This window comes from Callospermophilus lateralis, chromosome 7, assembly GCF_048772815.1.
Source record: "Callospermophilus lateralis isolate mCalLat2 chromosome 7, mCalLat2.hap1, whole genome shotgun sequence".
Taxonomy (NCBI): domain Eukaryota; kingdom Metazoa; phylum Chordata; class Mammalia; order Rodentia; family Sciuridae; genus Callospermophilus; species Callospermophilus lateralis.
The window spans coordinates 6,087,378-6,097,154 of NC_135311.1; positions in this window are offsets into that span (position 1 = coordinate 6,087,378).

The window sequence follows — 9,777 nt, forward strand, 5'->3', positions numbered from 1 at the left end:
TTTTTATAGTTTTCAGTGATGGAATATAGGTGGGAAGGCCCCAAGGGTTGGGACACAGGTGGGCCAAAGAAGTAATCTGGGCACTTCAGAGAGTCAGCATCTTTAAGTCTGCTGTTCATTAACATTTCTTTGGGATGGGCTATCTTCAAATCTGTTGGGGCTGTTTCCTGGACTTCATTAACATTCAGAGAGTTGCTCAAACTTTCCAGGAATTCATTCTCAACATGGCCTCCATTTTAGATCTCACTCAATATTAGACCCGATTTACCTAACTACACTGACTACCTAGTTTTAAATCTGGCTTCACTTTTCCTTCCTCTTGTCTCTTTTTTTGCCCATCTTTTAAATATTTCTTCTATCCTACCTCACCACCAGCAATGATATCTTCTCGGACATCTCAGATTTCTTGATTTTTGTCATTGAGATGAGTTAAGTGGCATCTCATCCTGGCTTTCTTGGCCTATCTCTGAGGTTTAGCATCTCTTTTACATATATTTTGGCCATCTTAGTTCCTCTGCTGAGAAATTTTAGGGGGCTTACGGTATTTTAGGGCTGAAAAAGGAAAAAAAAAAAAGAAGACCAGGATGTGGATAGCCCACACAGGCTTTCCCTGGACCAGCATTGATGGGTTGGAATGAAGCCAGATTTAAAGTCAGGCAGTCAGTGTAGTTAGGTGAATCGGGTCTAATATCGAGTGAGATCTAAAATGGAGGCCATGTTGAATGAATTCCAGGACAACTCATGGAATATTATTGAAGTCCCGGAAAAGCCCCTAGGCCCAAAGTCCATCCCAAAGAAATGTTAATGAACAGCCCCAGCAGATTTGAAGATAGCCCATCCCAAAGAAGTGATAATGAAGTCCTTCCTGCCCAGATTACTTCTTTGGCCCACCTGTGTCCCACCCCTCAGGCCTTCCCACCTACATTCCATCACCAAAACTACAAAAAGGGGAAACAACCGCACGTCCGCACCTCTTGGGTCCCCTTCTTCCTCTGGGAGAAGTCTTTTCTGCTGTCCTTTAATAAACTTCTAATTTCTACTCTGCCCTGGCCTCGGCGTGCTCTCTGGTGTTATTCTTCAACATCGGGGAAGCAAGGACTCGTCACCGGCCAACAGCGGTAACAGGTATGCAAGGGAGTTCTTCACAACAAATGAAGATGCAGGGAAGGGAGGAACTAACTCCAAAAGGGAAGAAGGGCAAGGAAACCCCCAGAGGAGAGGGAGCTTGCTGTGCTGTTGTTCACAGCCTTGGAAAGTCTCTGGGCCAGAAAGCTCCCAAGGCAGCAGCCAGTCACTGGACTTTATAACTGGAGTGTTTATCTTATCTGTGGCTAACAGATGGTGGGCACAGTTTCATAAGCTTCAGGCAAGCATCTCCAAGTGGCTAACAATCCGCTTTGGTGATGTTTAAAACACTTGGGTGTGTACTTGAAAGGTGGTGGCAAGAGGTTTGCTTGAACCCAGGAGTTCAGGGCCAGCCTGGGTAACACTGCAAGACCCCTTCCCTAGGAAAAACAACGCTTACAAAAACCTTCTTGGATGTGTAAATATTTGAGTTTGGTGCTACCAACTGGCTTTTGGGCTAATCCATCCCACCCTGTTTTGAAGAAATGAACAAGTTAGGGGCCAGTCTACCAAGGCTATCTTCGTCTCATGTATGTAATGGTCATTTAGTGTCTTTTGCCCATTGATTTAGTGAATTATTTGCCAAATTCTTTATATACTCCAGACACTAATTTTTTGTCAGTAACACATGTTGCAAATTTATTCTTCCATTTGTGCTTTTTCTTTGGATTTTCTATTTTGAGAAGTAGATGTTCTTAACTTTGAATTTGTAAATATTTATCCTGTTTCACCCCACATATATATTAATCTACTCTTTCTTCTAAAAATATTTATTTTTGCTTTTGACATTTACAACTGACTTTCCTCCTTTGGCTTTGTTCATTGACTAGCCCCACCTTTCTTTGTCATATACCAACTTTCCAGTTATGAATAGGTCTATTTTTGAGTTTTCTATTCTGTTCTACCAGAAATTTTGTCTATCTTGATGTCAAGTGCCACACTAGTTATCATTGCTTTATCAAAAGTCTTTGATATTTAGTAGTGCAAAATCTTCCTCTTTTTTCCTTTTTCATCTCTGATTGGCTATCCTTGGTCTTTGTTTTTTCATATTTTAAAACAAGCCTCTCAGGTTGGGCATACACACACAACAACAATGCGACCTGTTGGCATTGCATATAATATATAGGTAAATTTGGAGAGTATTGATTGACATTTTATGATTCTGAGTCTTCCAAAAGAGAGTAACTCTCTTCTAAAATTAGGTTTCTATTTTAGTCAGCTTTTTCGTTGCTGTGACTAAAGGACCCAACCAGCACAATTATAGAGGAGGAAGAGTTTATGTGAGGGTTCACGATTTCAGAGGTCTAAGTCCATAGAAGGTTAGCTGCATTTCTTGGTGCTTGGAGGTGAGGATGCACATGGTGGAAGAGTGTGGCAGAGGGAAGCAGCTCACCTCATGGTGATCAGAAGCAGAGACAGAGGGACTGGGATTGTGGTTCAGTGGTAGAGAGCCCGCCTAGCACATGTGAAGTCCTGGGTTGGATCCTCAGTGCCATATAAAAATAAATAAATAAATCAAAGGCATTGTGTCCATGTACAACTTAAAAAAATTTTTAAAAAAGAAAGCAGAGACAGAGACTCCACTCTTCAGATAGAAATAGACACCCAAAACCAGTTCTCAATTCCACCTCCTCTACCACACCCTACCACTTCAGTTAATCCCATGAAGGTCGACTCACCTTCTTGCACTGTCTATGTGAGCTTTTGGGGGACCTCACATCCAAACCATAACAGTTTTTTGAATGTCTTTCAGTAGAGTTTGTTATTCTCTGTGCCCAGATCTTGCACATCTTTTGTTGGGTTTATTCCTAGGTGCCTTGTCATGTGAGTTGCTATTATAAATGACATCCTTTAAAATTATGCTTTCTGCTGATTTGATATAGAAATATTTGATTTTTGAATATTGATATAGCATGCAGCCATCTTGTTCAACTTTTCTTTCTGATAATTTGTCCATTGATTCTTCTGGATTATATTTGTCTGTTGCTTTTCTTTTTAGTCTTGTGACAGAGTCTTTCACACTGCAGAAAAATTTGATTTTAATGAAATCCATCTTATCAATTCTCCCTTTCATGGATTGTGCCTTTGGTGCCATATCTAAAGTATCATCACCAGATCCTACAGTACCAAAAATTTCTCCTATGTTATCTTCTAGAAATTTTATAGTTTTACATATTACATTTAGATCTGTGGTCCAATTTGAATAAATTTTTGTTTTAGGTATAAATGTGTATATATAATGTATATTACACACACACACACACACACACACACGTGCATACAAACATACATACACACATAGGCCTATTTCTGGGCTTTCTTGTTCCATTGATCTATTTGTTCTTTTCTTTCTGTCTGTCAGTACCACACTGTCTCAATTATTGCAGTTTTGTAGTAAGTCTTAAAGTCTGGTAACGTCAGTCCTACAACTTTGAACTTCTTATTCAATATTGCTTTGGCTATTCTGATTCTTTTGCTTTTCCATATACATTTTAGATTTAGTTTGTCAATATTCACAAACTAACTTGCTAAGATTTGGGCTGGCACTCTCTATAGATTAAGGCTGCCTTTGTTTTTGATTTTACTCACCTACCTTATTGAATTATCTTATTGTAATTTTCAGTGGATTCTCTTGGAGTTTCTATGTAGACAGTGTTGTATAGAAAAAGTGATTATTTTGTCTTTCCCATTTTCTCTTCCCTCTCATTCTTTCTTGGTTTCAGGGTGTGGGCCCAGGATCAACAGTACAACTTAATAGTGACATCCTTACCTCCTTTACTCATTATATCAACCCCAAAGGAAGCACCATACTTTTTAGTGGTCATTCCTTATTCTCACCAAGCCAACCCTTTCCCTGTCTTAGGTGACCACTAATATAGTTTCTGTCTCTATGGGTTTGCTTATTCCGCATATTTCAAATAAATGGAGTCATATAAGATGAAGTCTTTTAAGATGGTTTCTTTGATATAAAATGATGTTGAGGTTCAATACTGTAGTATACATCAGTATTTCATTCCTTTGTATTCCTTAACAGTATTCCATTGTGAGATATGCCACATTTTTTTATCCATTCATCTTTTCATAGAAATTTTAGGTGTTTTCACTTTTTGGTTATTATGGATAACCCTGCTATGAACATTTATGTACAACTTTTTACATTAAAAAGTCTTAATTTCTTTGCATGGACAGGTTTTTACACCTGTGGAGGCAGAAATCTGCCTCAGTCTGGCTGGGCACAAATCATGAGCCACTGAAGCAGGAACAAACTTTATTTCTGAACTCCACCAGCACACTCCACACATGCTCCCGGGAACTCCTTCTGCACGCCACGCGGCTCGTCCAGGAACCAGCAGCCGGAAATATCCTCCGGAAATCCCTCCTCCTTCACTTCCCCAACCAATGGGAACTCTCCGGGAATCCCCGGGAATCTCCATGAGAACTCCAAAGTAGCATGAGAACTGCAAAGTAGAGGCCGAGGTGGATAGTAATGCCTCGCCTGTCGATCAATACTATTGGCAAAATGCCAGGGGCCATTCCGACCCAGCTGTGGCTCTCAGCATCTCCCCCCTTCTGTTTAATTAAACAACAAGCAATGTGGCTTAGTGACCGTGCCTGTTAGGCTGTCCAATACAACATATGGTCCTTACCTGTCATTGGATGAGCTTACCTCTAGGCATCAGCCTCCTGTCTTAGGTTGGTACCACTGCAATTGGATCATACCCATCACTGACTACTGGTCCAGCATACAGCCATACTTGTGGATAGGCCTTTGCACCAGTGGGGGGGTGAGGTTCTTTGCCTCACCTCTGTTGGCCCCCAAATTTTAGATCATCACTAGCAGAAGGGAGGAGGATTCAGAAATGCCACAACACTAAGCCAATTGATGGCTCCTTTGAAAAATTGTACCACCGGTGACACCATCAGCAAAGATACTCCAGCATTACCACAATTCGCTGCACCAACAGATAGTTCACAATATACACAAGTGATACATAGTCCAGACAAGTTCTGCAAGCAGTTCAAAGCAGAGGAATCTGTCAATATGTCCATTTCCTCCCAAAGTAAATTGACTCCTTGATTGAGCATAACTTGTTGAGTTATTATTCATTGATGCATCTGTTTATACAGTTTACTGTGATAGCTATCAAAGAAGCTGTAGTTTGGTTTTATCTTTGTCTTCACCGGCACTAGGATGAAGATAAGAATTCTGACAATGATGGCTAAAAAAAAATTATGTAACATTCTAACAGGCACTAAGAAAACAATTTTCTGAAAAATTTACATTATCCTGAACAGAATTATTAAATATAATGAAAAGGAAAGGTGAAAGTAAACAAACAGATCTGTAAACCTCCTTATTTGTTCACATATTAAAACAATCCTCAACAGCTGTTTACCCAACTTAAATTAAACCATTTAAATCACGTGAATAAAAAAAATTAGGATCCATTTTTTCATGAGCGCTCCTCATATATGAATATATGAACACACGCACATACAGACATACAACACAAGACAGAAGTGTGCACACATAACATAATATATACAACACATAACATAATAGTAAAGGCCTTGTAGTTTTTCACAGGTGAAATCTCCATTGCAATGTTTAAAAACTCCACAGTCAAAAAATAAAACCGATCAGAAAAACATTAACCTAGGTCTGTATGAGCTCAAGAAATAAAATAGAACTTTAAGATGTGGGAAAAGGCAATAATAAAATAGATATTGACAAAAGCATCCTGGTTAATCACTGTCGCAGATGTAAGAATAGTCAAGCTGGAGCTCTGGATATCAGCTGTTATGGATTTGAGTCAAATCATCTTCTTTTTGGTCTTTAGAAATCGCTTTGGTTATCTCTCTGGAATCCAAATCGGCTGCTGTTCTCCCTGTGGAAACACACAAACAGAACCCCGACTCCAGATAATCACTGGGTCAGGACCTTTCCATTGTCCTGTTAGAATATCCTTCCACAGTACATTAGGCTTATGTACATTTTTTGGACACATATGCCTTTCCACAGCACTATGCCCTGATGAATCCAAATTTTAAAAGTTTAGAGTAGAAAGGGTTATTTTAAGTTTATCTTTGGGGGATATATACCCCTTTCCAATTCCCTCTTTTTGCTTTAATAAGTACATTTTAATAGTTTGATGAGCTCTTCCAACTATGCCTTGTCCCTGTGGATTGTATGGGATTCCTGTTATGTGAGTAATGCCAAATGATGAGCAAAATTGTTTAAAAGATGTAGAGGTATATCCAGGACCGTTATCTGTTTTTAACTGTTTTGGAACGCCCACAGTGGCAAAATTTTGTAAGCAATGAGCTATAACATCTTTAGTTTTTTTCTCCGGCATGAAGGTAGCCCATCAAAAATCCGGAAGAAGTATCAACTGTAACATGCAAATATTTTAACTTTCCAAATTCTGGCAAGTGTGTGACGTCCATCTGCCAAATATGGTTAGGTATCAGTCCTCTAGGATTGACTCCAAGATTAACTTGTGGTAAAAAGGTCACACAATTTTGACATTGTCTTATTATTTGTCTAGCTTGTTCCTTAGTTATTTTAAAACAATTTTGTAAAGTATTAGCATTGACATGAAGCCTTTTATGAAATTTGTTGCTTCTTCTAGTGTAGAGAAAATATGTATGTCATGTGCAGTTTTATCTGCTAAATCGTTGCCCAAACTAAGGGCTCCTGGCAATCCTGTATGTGCTCTGATATGTCCTATAAAGAATGAATCTTTTCTGTCCCAGATTAAACTTTGTATAGTGGAAAACAAAGAGAAAACAGTAGAGGAAGGGGAAATCCTACCAGCATCTTCAAGGGATACTATAGCATTAACTATATACTGACTATCGGAAAATAAATTAAATACAGAATCTTTATTTTTTTATTTATTTATTTTTAAAGTAAAGTAAATCTGTAATTATTTTTTTTAATTTTTTTTTTTTTAGAGAGAGTCAGAGAGGAGAGAGAGAGAGAAATTTATTATTTATTTTTTAGTTATCAGCAGACACAACATCTTTGTTTGTATGTGGTGCTGAGGATCGAACCCGGGCCGCACGCATGCCAGGCGAGCGCGCTACCACTTGAGCCATATCCCCAGCCCAATACAGAATCTTTAAACATACAAAATCTTGTAAAACTGCATTAAGCTCTACCTTTTGAGCTGATTGTTTGGGTACTAAAAATGTAAGAGTTTGATCAGGGGTAACTACTGCTACTGTACCATTATTTGACCCATCAGAGAATACATTTGGAGCATTCATGATAGGGGTTTTTCTTGTCACTTTTGGAAAAACTACAGGATGCGAAGACCAAAAAGACAACAAAGGATTAGATGGTAAGTGATTATCAAATGAAACTTTAGATTTACACATGATTATTGCCCAAGTATTTAACTCACTAGCTAACTCATCAATTTGATCCATAGTATATGGAGTAATAATTTTATTGGGAGAAATTCCAAACACTCCCTTTGCTGCTTTTATTCCTTTGAGTATTAATTGTCCTACAGCCTCAGGATACCTAGTAAGAATAGTGTTAGGAGAATAAGATAAATATATCCACAATAATGGACCTTCTTGTCAAAATACTCCTGTAGGAATATTTTTTGTTGGTATTACAATAAATAATAAAGGCAAACTTATATCAATTCTATCCAAATGCATATTTTCCATATATGTTTCAATAATTTTTAATGCCTTTCTTGCTTCAGGCGTTAACATGCGGGGTGAATTTGGATCTGATGGACCTTTTAGAATATCAAATAAAGGTCCCAACTCTCCTGTTGGCATGCCTAGATAAGGCCTTATCCAATTTATGTCTCCTAATAACTTTTGAAAGTCGTTAAGTGATTTGAGTTGATCTACTCGAATTTGAATTTTTGGTGGACGGACCATGGTTGAGGATAATAGAACTCCTAAATAATTAATTGGAAAATTTAATTGTACTTTATCTATTGCTATCTCTAGATTATAATTTTTTTTATAAGTTTGTAAGTGTGGCATAACATTCTAGCAATGTGTTTTTATCTTTGTGTGCTAATAATACATCATCCATATAGTGAAATATTTGTAGTTCAGGATTTTGATTTGTAAGTGGCTGGATTGCTTTGTTAACATAAATTTGACACATAGTTGGGCTGTTAGCCATCTCTTGAGGGAGTACTTTCCATTCATATCTCTGATCAGGACCTTCATGATTCAGTGCAGGGATAGTAAATGCAAAACGTGGACTATTCTCAGGATGAATTGGAATTGAAAAAAAACAATCTTTAATATCTATAGCTAAAATGTACCAGGTTTTTGGCAAAGCAGACAATTGAGGAATCCCTTGCTGGGAGCCATCAGCCAAGTAGGTACGACAATCTCCTTGCCAGCTTACTCCCATGCTGTCTAGTAGAAGGACTTCTGAAAGGTGACCTTGCTCAAGGACCAGGGCAGGATCCGTGTTTAGGGTGTTCCCCCTTTAGAATAGGGCGGTTTAGCATAATAGGAGATTAGGGTGTTCCCCCTTTAGAATAGGGCAGTTTAGCAAAATAGGAGATTAGGGTGTTCCCCCTTTAGAATAGGGCGTATCCTGCTACCTGAGTTCCTCTTGAGTTCTTAGGGTCAGACAGTATATTTTGGGAGACAGAAGCCCATGCGGAGTGGATTTTGGGCAGAGAGTGGATTTGGGCAGAGAGTGGATTTGGGCAGAGAACGTGGATTCCCCCAGAACATGTTTGTAGACAGCCGGTGTGAGATCGGGAATAAAGAATTGCTGTTTGAATCTACAAGCTGTGTGGAGACTCGTGATTTGTGCCCAGCCAGAGACTGCGGCAATCCCTGATGGAGCAGGTTTCATAATAACCATCTCATTATTAATGGCTCTTAAATCTTGCAATAATCTCCATTTACCAGATTTCTTTTTAATGACAAAAATGGGAGTATTATAGGGAGATACGGAAGGTTGTATATATCCCTCCGCCAATTGTTGTTTGACCAGGTCATGGGCTGCTTGTATCTTTTCTTTAGTCAGGGGCCACTGAGGAACCCATACTGGTCTTTCTGATTTCCAAGTAATTTTTATTGCCTCAGTGACCCCTTCTGAAAACCCAATCCATGTCTATTTATTCCTTGATCTATTTGAATTGGTGCTGCTATACCTTGTTCTTGTTCTCCTAATCTTTTTTCTTTCCTGAAACCTTGTCTAGCCCTAATAGTGGGCGCATTTGGATTGATGTTATTTGTTAATGTCAAACCTAATTGATCTAGGACATCTCGTCTCCATAAATTTATAGGAAGATGATCCAATACATATGGCTGTATAGTTCCTTCACATCCTTCAGGATCCTTCCAATCTAATACCATTGCACTTCTATGGGGATTAGTCGCCACTCCTAGGCCTCAAAGCGTTTGAGTGGCTTATTGTAATGGCCAATGTTTTGGCCATTCTTGACGAGATATGATGCTAAGGTCTGCACCTGTATCCAGTAGCCCATTAAATTCATGTCCTTGAATATTTAGTTTTAGCATTGGGCGAGAATCTAAATTTAAAGACAGCATAGTCCAATCTACACCTGTGGAGCCTAATCCCCTGGAACCTCTTTCTATACTACTACTGGAAAATTTATCATGTAGGCTGGGTATTATTAATAACTGTGC